The sequence below is a fragment of the Phyllobates terribilis genome, unplaced genomic scaffold, assembly GCF_046119375.1.
Source record: "Phyllobates terribilis strain yellow unplaced genomic scaffold, ASM4611937v1 Scaffold_3__8_contigs__length_932513732, whole genome shotgun sequence".
Classification (NCBI taxonomy): domain Eukaryota; kingdom Metazoa; phylum Chordata; class Amphibia; order Anura; family Dendrobatidae; genus Phyllobates; species Phyllobates terribilis.
Window position 1 is genome coordinate 152028010 of NW_027362763.1, and position 18278 is coordinate 152046287.

An 18278-nucleotide genomic window follows, 5' to 3' on the forward strand; every position below is an offset into this window, starting at 1 on the left:
TTTGTTTTTGGTTATTTATTTTGTCTTATATACAAGTCATTACCCTGGAAAGGATGTTCCTTAACATATTTCCCAGGAAAATCCATTTAGGTTTCGTTTTTGTATGTTTCATTGTGAGTCCATAAAAGTGGCGTAATACCTCTGACAACGTTGTTGATAGATGTGACCTGGGAGTCAGAAATGCTTCCAAGGGTCTTCCCCATGTTGTTCCCATGTCATTTGAGCGCTATTCCCATCGATTTGGGCAATTTTTAGGCCCTCTGCAGACCGCCGGGGGGAGCCGCCTGAAAAATGCTTGAGTTTCCCATAGACTTACATTGGGCTCGTTGCTCGGGTCGAGCACCTGAGTATTCTAATGTGCTCGACCCGAGCATCGAGCACCCGAGCATTTTAGTGCTCGCTCATCACTAATGAAGAGACATCAGTTGCGTTCACTGCAAACTGTAAAATGCTGCTAATAATAAACATAATAATCTGTATAAGTTTCTTCATCTTCAAAAAAATCATGGACGCCTGAAATTTTTTTACGGTCAGGGCAAGAAAATGCCCTATTTTTATGGACTGTCCTGAAGTTTCTGTACCATTGGCAACCCAACTGTTCACATGTTCAGGTCTCTTTGCAGATTGTGCGTCCACAAAAAAATCACAGGGACATGTCCGTTTTTGATCTGAATGATGGATCTAAACTTCCCATGCAAGTCTATGGGTCTTTCAAAATTAAGGACCGCACATGGATGGCATCAGTATGTAGTCTGTCTGTTGTCTGTGATTAACATTGCTATGGATAGGAGAAGCCTGACCAAACACTGAAAATGAGATAAAAAACACTGTTAACACTCTATTATCAATGTTTTTGTGACTGTTTTAGGGTACTTGTGACTGTTTTAGGGTACTTGAAAAATCTCTAACATCTGAATAAGGCCTAAGAAATGCTTTCACCATAATTTTCCTCACAGGGTTTCATATTTTCTACACAATGTAGGCTAAAATGCAATGACATAAATATTCCATGTATATTAGATGACTGGCTAACGATTGTTTAACAATCTATAGGACCTTATCGATGCACAGGACTCTGGTCCAGCATCTAGATCTGTGGAACGTGGCAGCCAGAAGGGAGGACCATAAATCCCTTACCTTCCGGCCTCCCAGACATGGCATTTGATTTGTTGGGGCTGGCATGATGTCATATACCACCTGGACGCTGGACCAGAGACCCAAGAATCGATCTGCTCATCTCTATTTAGCAAAGATTGGGGATTTAGGGGAAGGATCAAGCATGTAAAATTCCAATCTTTTTTTGAAAGTGTATGGATAGTTTTAGATTTATTTCTGTTGTTTCACACCCTTTCAGTATAAATCATCTTTTCATCATAATTTCAATAGGTATTTTGTTTTTTACACTCAATGAATGTGGGAGTCAATCTCAACTATAAGTTGTGATGACAAGATGTGTTATCACAGGGGAATAGGAAAACGTAGTGGATGAGTATACAGAATTTGCCTACAATAGTGATCTTGTGTAGTGATGAGCGAGTGTGATCGTTTAACCCTTTCGCCGAGCACGCTCGGGTGCTTTCCGAGTATCTCCGGCGTGCTCGTATATTAAGTTCGAGTCCCTGCGTCTGCATGATTTATGGCTGTTAGTCAGCCTCAACACATGTGAGGATTCCCTAACAAACAGGCAATCTCTGCATGTGTTGAGGCTGACTAACAGCTTATCACTAGTCTTGTGTCATAAATGTTTGCTTGTTTTTTTTCTTTCCCCTTTTTTGTAGGATACAGATCAGGATAGGTGATAACGTTTTGTTTAGCGGTGATCCGACTTCTGGGACCTGCATCAATTGGCAAAATGGAAAACATTTGCTTGACCGCTGCACTATTCATTCCCATAGAGGCTGCTGAGTGCTAAGTTCAACATTTTCAGGCAGCCCCTCAGAAAATGAATGGAATGGTGGTGGGGCATCTGATCTGCTACTCCACTTTGTGAAAGAGATAAAAGTTCTCTTCTAGGGATAAAATTTCCCCATTCTGCTAATCAGACCCAGTCGTGAGACACCAGCCACAGAATAGCAAATTAGCACCTATACTCTAGATTGGTTGATAACTTCTTTTCACCAGACAATTCCTTTATCTTCTAATAACTTCATTATTTTTCTTAAATGTGAGCCTATTTTTAAATCTAAGAGAGTTATAAAGAGTAAGTAGTATAACTGCCAACTCTTCCATACCATCCTGGAGTCATAAATATATATAGGGGAGCAATTTTTCAATGACCTGACAAATTTTCCCAAGGTTTCCGGGAAGGCAAAGCTTCCACAATGTTCCTTCTGTGGAGAGGGGTGTAAGTGGAGTGGCGGGTCATGGCCTGACAAGGAGCAAAGTTCATGCTGTCACCTCCCAGTAGTTTATGCCTGAAAGATGTCACTTTTGTATAATGTATCTCTATAGAACATGCTATTATTTAATACTGCTTTTCTATATTTTTTTTCTTCTGTTTTCACAGTTTAGTTGTCCACTAGAGCTAGAAATTTGTTAGAATCGCATTTCCATGGTCAGCTTTGATAATATAGGTTATAGAACAAGCACTCCTAAATCAGAAAGAAAATCTGAAATGAAAAGACAATTTTGAGAAACCACAACAATACTGATCTTATTTTCCAGGATTCTTGTATTGCTCTAATGTGCATTGCTGATACACAGCAGCTAGAGGCCTATAAATTTTCTTCTATGACCTTTTCTACTGCTCCTTGATTTTCATGTGTAAGGACTCACGATACTGGAGAAGCAGTAAAGGGAATAAATGCTCATTAGCTGCCTGCTGCAGGTATCTTGTGCCTTCATTGGGGATGGATGAAGCTTCCTAACTAATGGAAAATACACCCTTGAGACTTATAGAATCAAGTGAAAGACCTAACCCAAGAATGAGAAAGTAGACATGTGTGTAAATTAAAGCTACAGAGGTATCAGAAATACATGATATATATATATATATATATATATATATATATATATATATATATACAGTTGAAACCAGAAGTTTCCATACACTATATAAAAAGACACATATGCATGTTTTTCTCAATATCTGACATGAAATCAGAGTAAACCATTCCTTTTTTAGGTCAATTAGGATTACCATAATTTTTAATGTTTGCCAAATGCCAGAATAATGAGAGAGAGAGAATGTTTTAAGCCATTTTTATTACTTACTGAAAAGTCAAAAGTTTACATACACTAAGATTACTATGCCTTTAAATAATTCTGGACTGCCCATATAGTGATGTCATGTGTTTAGAAGCTTCTGATAGTTTTCTGATAGTTTTTTTGGCAACATCTGAGTTAATTAGAGACACACCAGTGGATGTATTTTAATGCACACCTGAAATACACTGCTTCTTTGTGTAGTATCATGGGAAAGTCTAAAGAAATCAGCCAAGATATCAGGAAGAGACTTGTGGACTTGCACAAGCCTGGCTCATCCTTGGGCACAATTTCAATATACCTGAAGGTGCCTCATTCATCTGTACAAACAATTATACGCAAGTACAAACGAGATGGGAATGTCCAGCCATCATACCGCTCAGGAAGGAGATGGGTTCTGTGTCCCAGAGATGAATGTGCTTTGGTCTGACATGTGCATATCAACTCAAGGACAAAAGCAAAAGACCTTGTGAAGACAATGGCAGAAGTTGGTAAGATTGTGTCAATATGCACAGTGAAATGAGAACTGTATCAACATGGGCTAAAAGATCTCTCTGCCAGGAAGAAGCCATTACTCCAAAAGAAACATAAAAAAGCCTGATTAATGTTTGCAAATGCACACAGGAACAGAGACCTTAATTTTTGGAGATATGTCCTGTCGTCTGATGAAACTAAAATTGAACTTTTTGGGCATAGTGATCATCGTTACATTTGGAGGGAAAAAGGGAAAATCTTGGAAGCCTAAGAACATCATGTGTGACGCTCGCAGCCCTGCCCTGGGAGATGGGGGTACTCGGAGCCGGGTCAGCGGTTTGGTGGGTTGTAACCGTGGCCTGGACCCGTTCCGTGCCCAGGGCCGTCACATTAAAAAGGGATGTAATGGGCTTTCAGAGTTGGTGTTAATCGAGTGGTTGTGTTGACTACGTCACCTGTGGTGTCTGGTGATTCACCCACCAGCGCTGCGTTCAGTCCTCTGAGGCGGGATGTAGTGGCAGCCGGAGATGATACTACTCCCCACAGGCGGAGCAGGGCTTCAGGGCAGAGAGAACGGGAGGATGGGAGTCGTAGTGGGAGATGTGGTGCGATGTGGTGCAGTGCCGCGTTGCAATAAGAAACCTGAGGCCATAGGGGTAGTCTTCCAAGCTTTACTCACGGTAGACTGCACAACTGCAAGACTTCTCCCTGCTCCTCACGGCACGCTGCAGCCACCAGGACCGGGGGTCGACCACCTCCGAGTAATTCAGATGCTTTGATCAGGGCCCCGCACCAGAGTGTGCCTAGGCTTTCCCACTAGGTCCTCTCCTGTCCGTATGTGGTATGTGTACTAAGGCCGGGTCTCCCTCTGGACTATGCACAGAACAAGGGTACGGATGGCAACTCCGCTCCGTCCGTTACCCGGTGGGATCCACTGAGCCTCCGGGCTTCTCCGACTGAGACATAGAGTAACAAAGTCAGATATCGGGGGCCGGTACCCCTTTTGCAGCAGGAATCCCTCTGACTAGGCCAGAATAGTGAGGACAGGTGGCATGTAGCGCTCCATCTGCATCCCCCTGGGATCCTTTTGCGTGTGGAGCTCTACTCCTAAGCTCCCCTCCAGGCCTTCTTGGGTAGGGACCTTGACCGGGTAGAGACAACCGTTAACTCTTGCCCGCTCCTCGACTCAAGGCCAGAGTACGAGGACCGTGTCCCCATCAACTGCAGGTTCACACAGAAAGCCACGTTCTGTGATGAAGATCACAATCAAAAGACCATAAGCCCAAGATGGCTGTTTATTAAATATGAATTATTAAGTGTAACCTAAATGTGCGTCCTCCACCCTCATCCACTACATGGTTCCCCCTAACTTTGTTTACCCCATCTCCACTTATCCCGACTGGGGCAGCACCCTGGTGCCTTAAAAGCCCCCTTCAGGTGGGATAGGTGTAGTGTTGGATGCAGAGGTGGGGTCCTGTCAGCCGCACCATCCTTACCTCGAAGGGGAGATACCACACCTCATCAAAGAGGGGCAGTACCCCTGTGGCGGTTGAACCCTCAGGGGCGCCACAATCATTCCTACTCTGAAACACGTGGGTGGCAGCATCATGTTGTGGGGTTGTTTTGCTGCAGGAGGGACTAATACACTTCACAAAATAGATGGCATCATGAGAAAAGAAGATTATGTGGAAATACTGAAGCAACATCTCAAGACATCAACCAGGAAGTTAAAGCTTTGGCGGAAATGGGTCTAAATGGACAATGACCTGAAGCATACTGCCAAAATGGTATCAAAGTGGCTTAAGGATAACCAAGTCAATGTTTTGGAGTGGCCATATCAAAGCTCTGATCTCAATCCTATTGAAAATTTTTGGGCAAAACTGAAAATGCAGAAGCGACCAAGGCGACCTACAAACCTGGATCAGTTACACAAGTTTTGTCAGGAGGAATGGGCCCAAATTCCCACCAACTATTGTGAGAAGCTTGTGGAAGGATATCCCAAACGATTCACCCAATGGTACCAAATACTAATGAAATGCATGTAAACTTTTGACTTCGCAGTAAGTAATAAAAATGCCTTAAAACATTCTCTCTCTCTCATTATTCTGGCATTTGGCAAATATTAAAAATTATGGTAATCCTAATTGACCTACAACGGGAAAGGTTTATTCTGATTTCATGTCAGATATTGAGAAAAACATGCATATGTGTCTTTTTATATAGTGTATGTATAACTTCTGGTTTCAACTGTATATGTATACATTATATATTGAATGCAAAAGCAGATATTTATGGTCAGACTGCTGCTAAGAAGCCAGTACACAATTGTAAAATTTGTAGGATGGAGAAAAATCCACTTTGGATATTTCAAGGAATCCAGAATTCACCAGAGGACTAATATTCCCTTGGAAATTTTGTGGCCATACATATTTAATTACTTCATGAATTAGTGGTATTAGAAAGGAAAATAATTAATGTGAGGAGTTTACATCTGGGACTAAGAGGTGGTTTATAATTTTGAGGTTTTTATTTTCTCATAATTGAAGAAAGTGATATGGACATTGATCTGTTGTAAAGATCAAGAATTTCTCATTATACATTTCAGCATCACTGTATAGTGACTTGAAAAATATATTTTTTCATAATGTATCAAACTATTAACTATATAATAGTGGCTCATTAAGTTAATAACCCAGTGACTTAGAGGAGGTACGTAATTTATCATATTTGAATGTTCTTTCTAGGTTTTCTATCATTTTGCCATTGTGGTAACAGTACCTGGACAAAGTGTTGGTGGTAATCTGCAATATTAACCCTTTAGTGACCAAACCTGAACAGACTTTCAAGGGGTATTCGAGGAAGATAAAAATAAATTTCAATCTACTTTCTGTCTAATATTATAAAGGTTTTTAAAAAAATGAAACTTTTGACACCAGCCATGTAATGCTTGTAGATTCAGGATTTCTCAGTCTTTGTAGAAGACCATAAAAAAGAAGCACTACACAGTGCTCTACTTTTCATGTAAAAGATTTTGGTGTATTAAGTATTAATTTGCACAAATCCAAGTGTAAACATGTAAACAGATACTTCCTCCATATTCACCCACAGTATGGCAATCCAAATAGAAGGTAGAGAAAAATTACAGTAAAAAGAATGTACTTAGCACATAAATTGGCCAATACATAAGAGCCCAAGAGCCATTGTCAAAGCGTACCCCATTGTTGGGTCCCTGTCCTGATAAGACACCTCTCCTGGACTAAAAAACCTACAATTTATGTGACAGGAAGAAACCAGCTAATTAAAACCACCTAAGGGCTGATGGGAGTAAGGATGCACATGTCATATGAGTTTGCAACAAACAAAAAAACTGACCAGCATATTCAAGCTAGTGTCTACAGGTGCCAGCTAAGACAATAATTCTAGGAGAAAATATAGCTGCACTCTGAAAAGCTAAGAATAATACATTTAGAACATTGGAACTGCATTACTGCCATAGAAATAGTTTTTTTTGTTTGTAGCAAACTCCTATGACATGTGCACTCCTTCTCTCATCAGCCTTAGTTGGCGCCTTCACCTTCTTCAAGCATTTGCAGATTATCCTGATTCACATTTATATAGCCATCACCATGTACCACTGTCACCTGCTCCATATAATTTAAAAATATCATATAATGTTATACAAGAAACAAAACAAGAATATGTTTCTATCCTACATGTCTGTATATCAAGGTACCTCATTGATTTTTAAACAGAAAATTTCTATAAATCAAAGTATAAAACAGGATACAAAAATATCAACTTTTCTCTCTGTATACACAGAGGGTGTTTTTTTAATGGGCCAAAATCACACCTGAGCAATGCATGCGACTAGTTTCTCCATACAGGAGGCTTCTTGAAGCTTCATCACCAACAAAGGCTTTTGTACGACGTATTAAATTAATTTCAGTAAACGTGTCCAGTACTTTTTCCCTGTGTCATTTCTCATTGTTACACATAACTTAATTTATGGACATCTATGATTTGGTTTCTTTGCCTGTCTGGATTGCATGGGATGTTACTGACATCTGGTGAGAATTTCATGCCAATAGCACCTTTAGAAATGTATTTACTTAGAAAATTGGTGACGCATACAATTCTTATTTTACCCACTGTAAATATTCCAAAAAACAAATCCAATATGTTTCACGTTGCAGTAATTGGACGTTAATTTGATGTTCATCACTCCCATTGATCTCCTCCAGTACCATCATATACAGCATGTCCTGCTTCATGGAAGTGGTGTGCCACAGTTGTCTCCCCAAACTGTTTATTCTTCTTCTCTTCGCTATCATTCTGATCTTTTTCATCCTTTCTTCAAAACCCAATTAGCCGAATGTTGTTCGATCAGTCTGTTTTTGATCTGACGAGAAATCTGTCCTACATAAATTTTTCCACAAGGGCATTTAAGCACGTTGATTACATTATAACTATCGCATGTGAAAAAACTTTGATTTTGATTTTCTATTCTTGAGAAGGGTACACAAAGCAATCAGCTCTAAATATCGCTGTAGAATTTTGACAGCTCAAATAGGGATAAGTGCCATATTTTTTGAGTACATAAAAGCATTTCTTTGAACATTTTGGGTGTTTTAGGTCTACATGAATTAATTGATTCCCTAATGATGTTCCTTTTCTATATGCAATCCTAGAGGTGTCATGGAATATAAACCCACATCTGACATATTTTTGCAATAGTTTCCAATATTTTAAAATACTTCCCCTAGTTATTCCTACACGTTGATCAAAACTTGAAACAAATGAATGTCATTATGTTTTTCTTTTTTTAATCCTTGTTCTGCTCATTGTCCTTCTTGAGTTGTTTTCCTATTTTGTCCCCCAACTTTTTAACTTCTTCTCTTTTGTATCCTCTTGGAACAAATTTTCCTACCATTTTCTCTTTTTGGACATCATATTCTTTGTCATCATGGCATATTCTCAGAACTCTAAAGAACTGATTTCTAGGGATACTCTTAAAAACTTGTGGGTCATGGAAACTATCTTGTCTCAACAAGTTTTACGATCTTATGGTTTTGAAAACACTCCTATTTTAAATTTATCACTAGTGTTGAGCCACCCCCATAGTGTTCGAGTTCGGTTCGGTTCGTCGAACACCCGTGTGTTCGCCGAACTGTTTGTCGAACTGTTCGTCGAACACCTTCGAACACCGTTAAAACCAATGGCAGGCAAACAAAAACACATAGAAACACATAGAAAACACATTCAAAGGTGTCCAAAAGCTGACAAACTACTCAGAAGACACAACTAACACATGGAAAAGTGACAAGTACATATAGTCATGCGAAAAAAAAAGAGGTGGAGGAGTAAAAGGAGGGGGAGACACAGATATAGGCATGTCATGCCCTTCTAAAATCCAAAAAGTGAGAAGCCGACGCGTTCAGTCCGCTCCTGCCCGTGCCACCTCCGTGTCGCCGGGTTTGTGCCAGAGCCGCGGTGAACCCTGACGGCCAGCCCCCCTCTCCCAATACTGGTGCCTGTCCGCTGGTGGGTCAAGCGAGCCCCCCTGTGGTGGAGGCAGCTCTAAGCTTTTTAATTTAAATTGTCTCTCTAATTTGAATGAATACACTTTATATCCATTTACAAGGATCTATTGGAGGGCAAGTCTCATGCCAGCAGCCGCGTAATTCCAGCTCCAGTAGCGTCCACTAAAGCTGCTGCAGTTAAAAAGCTTTTATAAGGATCGAGCTCGGCTGTCCACCGCAAGGCATCCTACTGCCAGTCCCAGCCCCTATGCCTTGGGGTGCCTCCTGATGCTCTTCACTGAGTATCCCGTGGTCCCGAAGCATTTCCTTTGAAAAAATTAAGTGTCCAAACTACAGGTGGTGTAGCTTGCTTAACAGCCGGGATAATCCGCTGACTAGCAGACACTGCTACTAGGCACAAAGTATTTCCTGGGATAGATGCAGTTATAAATTTGTAATTAGATACTCTCGTTGGATGCTGAGAAAGCATTCCATAGAGTCTCCTGGCACGCCATATATGATTCTCTTAAAAAGCTTGGGGTAGGGGTCTAGGGGACCCTTTTATAGCCAAAATCACGGCCCTGTATCACAATACGTCACCTAGGCTGAAGATAAATGGAACTGTAGCACCCTGAGGGCTCGGTTGCTACAGAGGTATTGCACCTCACCCAGAGGTGTGATATCTCACTCTCAGGTAAGGATGGAGTGTGCATCAGGACCCGACACCTGCATGCATTACACCACATTGCCGTGGGGCAGGGCGACCAATATGCCTCTGAGATGGGCACGACAGTCCCTGTCCCTGGCTGGAGTGGGGGGAGGGAACACTGAGGAAGGGGAACCCTGTAGTGCAGGAGCAGGGAGGAAGCAGTTCCTGGGTGCATTGAGAAGGGAGTATAAAAGGTGGGCACCATCTTAGTTCAGTGCAGAGAAGTCTGAGCAGAAGTGGCAGGGAGCAGGGGCTCTGCATGAGCTCTGCTCCGGAGGCGGGCCTAGTAACAGAGGCCCAGGCCTGGAAGAGGGAGAAGGAAGGAAGAGGAGCGGAGAAGGCTCCAGGAACGAGGAATGAAGGGATCCCAGGGGTGCGAACGGGCGAGTCGCCACCGCACGCCCGAATCCACCTGCGTGGAGGGGTCAGGCCAAAGGGGGAGACCGGTCCCCAAAACTAGTGGAGGCAGGAAACGACCCTCAGCTAGAAACCGGAGGCTGTGACATTTTATGTGGCGCAGCCCCTCGCTACACCCGCTAGGAAGGCACCACATAGGGTCAGGGAAACTGGCGCCAAGTTTACCAAGAGGAGGCCCGAGGCAGCCGGACAGAAGGGTTGGTAAGAAAGGCCAGACAAAGGACACACAAAGGGGGTCCTGTGAAGCGCTCCAAAGTTATCTGGGAGTTGTCTGAGCCCCTCACCTGGTGAGCACAGTACGACGTGGGCAGCCGTTACCTGCAGACTTGGTCTGGATAATAAGAACTGTGAGTAAAGGCCCTGGACTGCATCACTGACTCCGTGTCGTTACTGCTGCTGCCCTGCACCATCACCCCCATCCTCCGCATACACTGCCCTGAGGCTATACTCCTCCCGTGGGGAGTTATGCTACGCTCTGCTGCACCCACAACACCAGCCTCAGCGGTCTGCCCTGCAGCGGCGGTTCACTCTGACCGCAATCCACGGGTGGCGTAGTCGGACATTTAAACATCAAAACCACATAAATAGTTCCGCCACTGGTTGACCACCCTGAGCCACGGAACCGGGTCGCCGCCACGAAGACTACAACCACCAGCATCCACCAAAAAGGGTCCGCCTCCGGGTGTCCCAAGGCCCAGGGGGTGCATCAGAACATTTTCATCACCTTTCACAATCACCAATGGGACAAGGCAGGGATGTCCTCTGTCCCCTCTCTTATACATCCTAGTGACGGAGCACCTGCTCTCATTAATTCGCCATAACCCCAATATTAGGTGGATTGAGGTGGGAGGCACCGAGTACAAGTGCTCTCTATTTGCTGATGATGTCCTAGTATATATCACTCAATCACATATATCCATCCATGCTGTTATGGCTGAAATAGATCACTTTGTTACATGGTCAAATTTTAAAATCAATGCAGCGAAGTCTGAGGCCCTCGATGTCTCCCTCCCCAAATCCATATAGGATTCCATCCAGTCCAACTTTCCCTTTGCCTGGCCCTCACAGGGTATCAAATACTTAGAAATTCCTATTCATAGAGACCTCTCCCATCTATGTTATCTTAATTTTGGGCCCTTTATTGAACAACTCCATACAGACCACGGTTGGCAAGTTAGAACTGTAAGATTCACTACGTGAAGCACTGGTGTTTTGTGGAAAAGCACATGTACACTGTGTTCCAAATTATTATGCAAAAAGTGTTTAGGAGTGATAAGGGAAGAATTTGTTTGTTTGTCAGTTAAACTCATTGATGGTGATGTGTGTCAGGGCTCTTTATATCACTGTAAGCAATTGCAGACACCTGTGCTAATTAGTTTGGCAGGTGTGTCCAATGAAAGGCAAGACTACTTAAGAAGGCTGTCTCACATTATTAAGCAGCCTACATTTTCTGCCAAAATGGGAAAGAAAAAGGATGTGTCGGCTGCTGAGAAGCAACAAATTGTGGAGTGTTTAGGTCAAGGCATGACTACAATCAACATTGTGCGATGATCAGGATGAAGTGTCTTGGCAATCAAGAAGTATGTAGTTGATTCACAGTATACACGTGTGCGTGCTGATATGGGCAAATTGAGGACTCTTTCCTACAGGCAATTACGTCAGGTTAAAAGAGCAGCGGCAAAATAGCCTTGTTATAGCAGCAGACAAGTTTTTGAAGCTGCTGGTGCCTCCAACGTCCCCCGAACAACAAGATGCAGGGTCCTTCAGAGGTTTGCAGCTGTGCATACGCCATCCTGTCGACCTCCTCTATCCACTTCACACAAGCAGTGGGCCAAACATTACATGAAGACTGATTTCAAAACTGTTTTGTTCACGGATGAGTGCCGTGCAGCGCTCGATGGTCCAGATGGATGGAGTGGAGGATGGCTGGTTGATGGACACCCCACGCAAACACAACTACAGCGCCAACAAGGAGGAGGTGGAGTAATGTTTTGGGCTGGAATCATGGGGAGAGAGATTGTCGGCCCCTTTAGGATCCCTGAAGGCGCTAAAGATGAACTCCATAATGTATGTGGATTTTCTCAAACAGCACTTCCTGCCATGGTTCAAGAAGAAGAACCGTGTATTTCACAGCAAGATCATTTTTTTGCATGATAATGCACCATCTCATGCTGCACATAAAACATCTGCATCTCTGGCTGATATGGGCATAAAAGGGGACAAACTTATGGTGTGACCCCCATGCTCCCCTGACCTCTACCCCATTCAGAACCTCTGGAGCATCATCAAAAGGAGTGTCTATGATGGCGGGAGGCAGTTCACATCTAAGCAACAGCTCTGGGAGGGTATTCTGTCCTCATGCAAAACAATTGAAGCAGAAACCATCCAAAACCTGACAAATTCAATGGACGAGAGAGTTCAGAAGCTCCTTTCGAACAAGGGGTCCTATGTGAAAATGTAACATCACCTAGAATAAAGTTTTGAGTTGAAAACTGTTTGATTTCAGTTTCTAATAAAATGCTAATGCTTATAATTTCAAAAATGACCATTTTTTTGGTCTTTATTAAAATGAAAAGGTTGATCGAAAAGTTTGGGGGATCTAAGAGTGTGGCAACCCAGTAGTCATGATTACTTCGAATTCTGACAATATGAGGGTCATGTTGCAGGTAGTGCAGCAAGAAGGCACTTATGTGTCTTGCGCATCTTGGAGCCCCAAAATTATTTTCCGGGCTAGATGCAGTTAAAAATTATTAATTTTAAATCTGGTGGAGCTTAGTATAGATGGCCTAATAGGATCAGTGCTGCACACTGCTACAAAGCCCAAATTATTTTCCAGTCAAGATACAGATAAACCTGATTAGTAATTTTAAATCTGGTGGAGCTTATTATAGATGGCCTAATAGAATCAGTGCTGCACACTGCTACAAAGCCCAAATTATTTTCCAGCCAAGATACAGATAAACATGATTAGTAATTTGAAAGCTTAAAACGGTTGGTAGGGTGATTTTAACCAATCATTAAGCTTTTACTCTCCCCAGGATGACACAGGGGTAGAAAAGTCGTTTCGGATTCATGATTTGTTCATCTTTATGAACGTGAGTCTGTCTACATTATCAGTGGAGAGCCGCGTGCGCTTATCTGTCAGCACACCACCAGCAGCGCTGAACACACGTTCAGACAGAACGCTGGCTGCGGGGCATGACAAGATCTCCAAGGCGTAAGTGGCTAGCTCCGGCATTTATCCAGATTGGAAGCCCAAAAAGAGCAAGGGTCCAGTGACACAGTCATGGCTTCAATGTTTACTTGGAGATACTCCTGTACCATCGTCTCTAGGCGTTGACTATGTGTCAGACTTCTTGTCTCCTGTGGCCTTGCAAAGGATGGGCTAAAAAAGTGGTGAAATGATTCCGCAAAATTGATGTTACCAGCAGATACTGTGGTTCTGTTACGGTTTGAGTGCTGAACACTTGACGGTCCCACGGTTGGCAAGTTGGAACTGTGAGATTCACTACGTGCACCACTGGTGTTTTGTGGAAAAGCACATGTAAGATTCTGCAACAGTCTCTGCTGATACTCCTGCATGCGTGCATCCCTTTCTATGGCAGGAATAATTTCTGCAAATTTACTTTTGTACCGGGGATCTAACAGTGTGGCAACCCAGTAGTCAGGATTATTTCTAATTCTCACAATTCGAGGGTCATGTTGCAGGTAGTGCAGCAAGAAGGCACTCATGTGTGTTGCGCATCCAGGAGCACCAAGTCCCTGTTGTGTTGGTGGCGAGGTAACAATCATGCTTCCTTCCTCTGTCCTCTCCCCCCAACCTCGCACAACAGAAATGCGATCAAGGTCTCCCTCATCTGATGAGTCTTCCATCAGTTCGTCCTCCACTTCTTCCTGGGCTCCTGCACCTTCCTCACTAGTTTGGCTGCTACCATGCGCCCTGGTAAAACCATCTCCCCCACCCTCACATGCCTGCCGCCTTGGTGCTGCCGACCGTCTGGACCTTGCAGATGTTAGCCCTTCCGCATACAACTCCTCCTCCTCTACTTCCTCCACCTCCTCTTGTGCCACCACCTGACTCCGAATTCTGTTTAACATGTGCTCCAGCATGTAAATCACCAGAATAGTCATGCTGATAATGGCATCGTCAGCACTAAACATCTTCGTCGCCATTTCAAAACTGTGCAGAAGGGTGCATAGGTCCCTGATTTGAGACCACTCCTCCAGCGTGATTTGCCCCACCTCTGGATCTCGTTGGCCCAGGCTATACGTCAGAACGTATTGCACCAGGGCTTGTCGGTGCTGCCACAGTCGCTGCAACATGTGCAGAGTTGAATTCCACCGGGTAGGCACATCGCATTTTAGCCGGTGAAGTGGCAGGCCCAACGACTTCTGTAGAGATGTAAGTCGCTGAGCTGCGGGATGCGAACGGCGGAAGTGAGCACACAGTGACCGTGCCCTCTGCAGAAGGCCATCTAGTCTGGGATAGTGGGCTAAAAATTGCTGGACAACCAGGTTCAACACGTGAGCCATACAAGGCACGTGTGTGACATTGCCCCGGCGAAGGGCCGCACCCAGGTTTGCAGCATTGTCGTACACGGCCTTCCCTGGTTTCAGGTCCAGTGGAGACAACCATTCATGAAATTGGTTCTCCAGAGCTGAGCACAACTCCTCAGCTGTGTGACTCACATTTCCCAGACATTTCAAAGTAAAAACCGCCTGATGACGTTGAGCCCTACTGCCAGCATAGGTGTGCAGGATCCCTTCTGCGCAGTTAGAAAGCTTGTGGCATGACCAGACAGGCTTTGGGTGCAGGTGGAAGACCGAGAGGAGGTTGAGGAGGCAGAAGCAGTGGAGGAACTTTGACATAAAGAGGATTGACGCACAACTCGTGGGGATGGCAAGACTTGGACAGCAGCCCCTTGTCCTGCTGTCACCATAGTTACCCAGTGCCCAGTAAGCGACATGTAACGCCCCTGTCCATGCCTACTCGTCCAAGTGTCTGTGGTGAAATGCACCCTGTCACACACAGAGTTTCTCAAAGAAGCGGTGATGTTGTGTGCGACACGCTGGTGGAGCGCAGGCACACCTTTCTTTGAGAAGTAGTGCCGACTGGGCATCTGGTACTGGGGCACTGCGACGGACATAAGGTCTCGAAAATCCTCTGTGTCCACCAAGCGGAAAGACAGCATTTCTGTAGCCAAGAGCTTGCAGATGGTGAAATTCAACCTCTTAGCTTTCTCATGGCTAGGAGGAAATGGTCTTTTACTTGTCCACATCTCAGGGACCGAGGGCTGGCTATTGTGCTTAGACGGGGTTGATAAGGGTGTCCCCGGCAAACTGCCGGTCTGTGAGGAAGATGCAGGCGGACATGTTAGGTTGCCTTGATCCAAAGGTGGTGCTATCGATGTCGGACAGCGCTCAACACCAGCTGGTGTTACCACCTCCAAAGAAAATGATGACCTGCCAATCACGCTGGCTGTTGCGGGTAAAGAGGTGGCAGGTCTGCGCCCCAAAACAGGTGTGACTGCTGTCCCCCCAGTCACAGAGGATGAAGAGGCCGTGGCTGCACAAGATATGGCAGACGGTGGTTGGCCCGGCCGGCTAGGCCGCATTGTAGCACACTGAGCTTCCCACTGCAACTTATGCTTCATGTCCATGTGCCGGTTCATGCATGAAGTACTCAAACTATGTATTTTTTGGCCTCTACTTAGCTTTTGCTGACAAATGTTACAGATAACACGAGTTGGGTCATCTTTATCGATCTGAAAAAATGCCCAGGCTATGCAAGGCTTAGCACCCATGCGACCTGAAGAGCCACCACGACTTGTGGTGAGAGGCAGAGTTGTGTTTGAGGATGCAGTTGTTGACGTGCTTCCAGTACTACGTCTCTGTCCAGGAAGGCGCAACCTGACCTCATCGTCACTAGCATCTTCCTTCACCTCCTCTGCTGACCTCATCTCTTGGCTGACTGTGGGTTGACAGTAAGTGGGATCTCCAACCTCATCATCATCATCCTGTGCGTTATCACACCCGTCGTCCTCAGAGCCAACCTGTTCCTGCCCTGACAAAAAACTAAAGTTGTCGCTCCAATCAGGTATTTGAGTCTCATCATCGTCTTCCTCATTGTCTCCACCAACAGGAGTTACAGTTTGGGAATGAGGGTCTACATTATGGTCAGAACCTTCTGCGTCTCGTCCTGGATCCGACTCATAAAGATTCTGGGCATCAGTGCAGATCATTTCCTCGTCTGGATTCACAGAAGCGCTGCAGTCGACCTCTGATTCCCAGGCTATAGTATGAGTAAACAGCTCTGCAGACTCAACCATCTGTTCTACCTCATACTCAGACGGGCAGCTGGAGATTTGGGAGCTGTGAGGAAGCAAGTGCGATTGGGGTGACACCTTTGAGGACTGGAGTATTTGTGATGTTGAAGTTGATGTGGAGGAGAGCCCACTTAAAGGAGCACTTGATATCCGTTGAAGCACCTGCTATTTTTGTGCCTCATCTGAAATTTGTAGCGATTGGCGTGGCCGTAAGAAAGGGATCTTATCACATTGTCCGCTAAAAGAAGTAGACATTTTAGTTTGGCTGGAAGATGGTCTTTCTTCTGCAGATGTTACTGTTGCTTTAACACCTACCCCACGGACACAACCTTTTTTCCCCTTCCCAACACGCCTATTCCCCTTTCCACCAGCAGCAGGCCTTTTTCCACTCATTTTGGTGGTTAACTAATTCACAACTCTGGAGTTGTTTGCACAAAAAAACAATGGATGGGAACCGAGCAGAGCTGAGTGGCCAAACTGTGGTATTAGGCCAAAACTATTGGCTGGGTTAGATGCAGAAAAAAATTATATTCAATTTGCAACCTGATGGAGGTCAGTATAGATGGACTAATAGAACAAGTCCCACACACAGCTAGAAGCCCAAATATTTTTTCAGAGGTAGATGCAGAAAAAAATTGTATTCAGTTTGCAACCTGATGGAGGTCAGTATAGATGGACTAATAGAACAAGTCCTACACACAGCTAGAAGCCCAAATATTTTTTCAGAGTTAGATGCAGAAAAAAAATATATTCAGTTTGCAACCTGATGGAGGACAGTATAGATGGACTAATAGAGAAAGTCCCACACACTGCTAGAAGGCCAAATATTTTTTCAGAGCTAGATGCAGACAAAAAAATATTTTTAATTTGCAACCTGATGGAGGTCAGTATAGATGGACTAATAGAACAAGTCCCACACACAGCTAGAAGCCCAAATATTTTTTCAGAGGTAGATGCAGAAAAAAATTGTATTCAGTTTGCAACCTGATGGAGGTCAGTATAGATGGACTAATAGAACAAGTCCTACACACAGCTAGAAGCCCAAATATTTTTTCAGAGTTAGATGCAGAAAAAAAATATATTCAGTTTGCAACCTGATGGAGGACAGTATAGATGGACTCATAGAGAAAGTCCCACACACTGCTAGAAGGCCAAATATTTTTTCAGAGCTAGATGCAGACAAAAAAATATTTTTAATTTGCAACCTGATGGAGGTCAGTATAGATGGACTAATAGAGAAAGTCCCACACACTGCTAGAAGGCCAAATATTTTTTCAGAGCTAGATGCAGATATAAATTATTTTTAATTTGCAACCTGATGGAGGTCAGTATAGATGGACTAATAGAGAAAGTCCCACACACTGCTAGAATGCCAAATATTTTTTCAGAGCTAGATGCAGAAAAAAATTATATTCAGTTTGCAACCTGATGGAGGTCAGTATAGATGGACTAATAGAACAAGTCCCACACACAGCTAGAAGGCCAAATATTTTTTCAGAGGTAGATGCAGATAAAAATTATTTTTAAATTGCAGCCTGATGGAGGTCAGTATAGATGGACTAATAGAGAAAGTCCCACACACTGCTAGAAGGCCAAATATTTTTTCAGAGCTAGATGCAGACAAAAAAT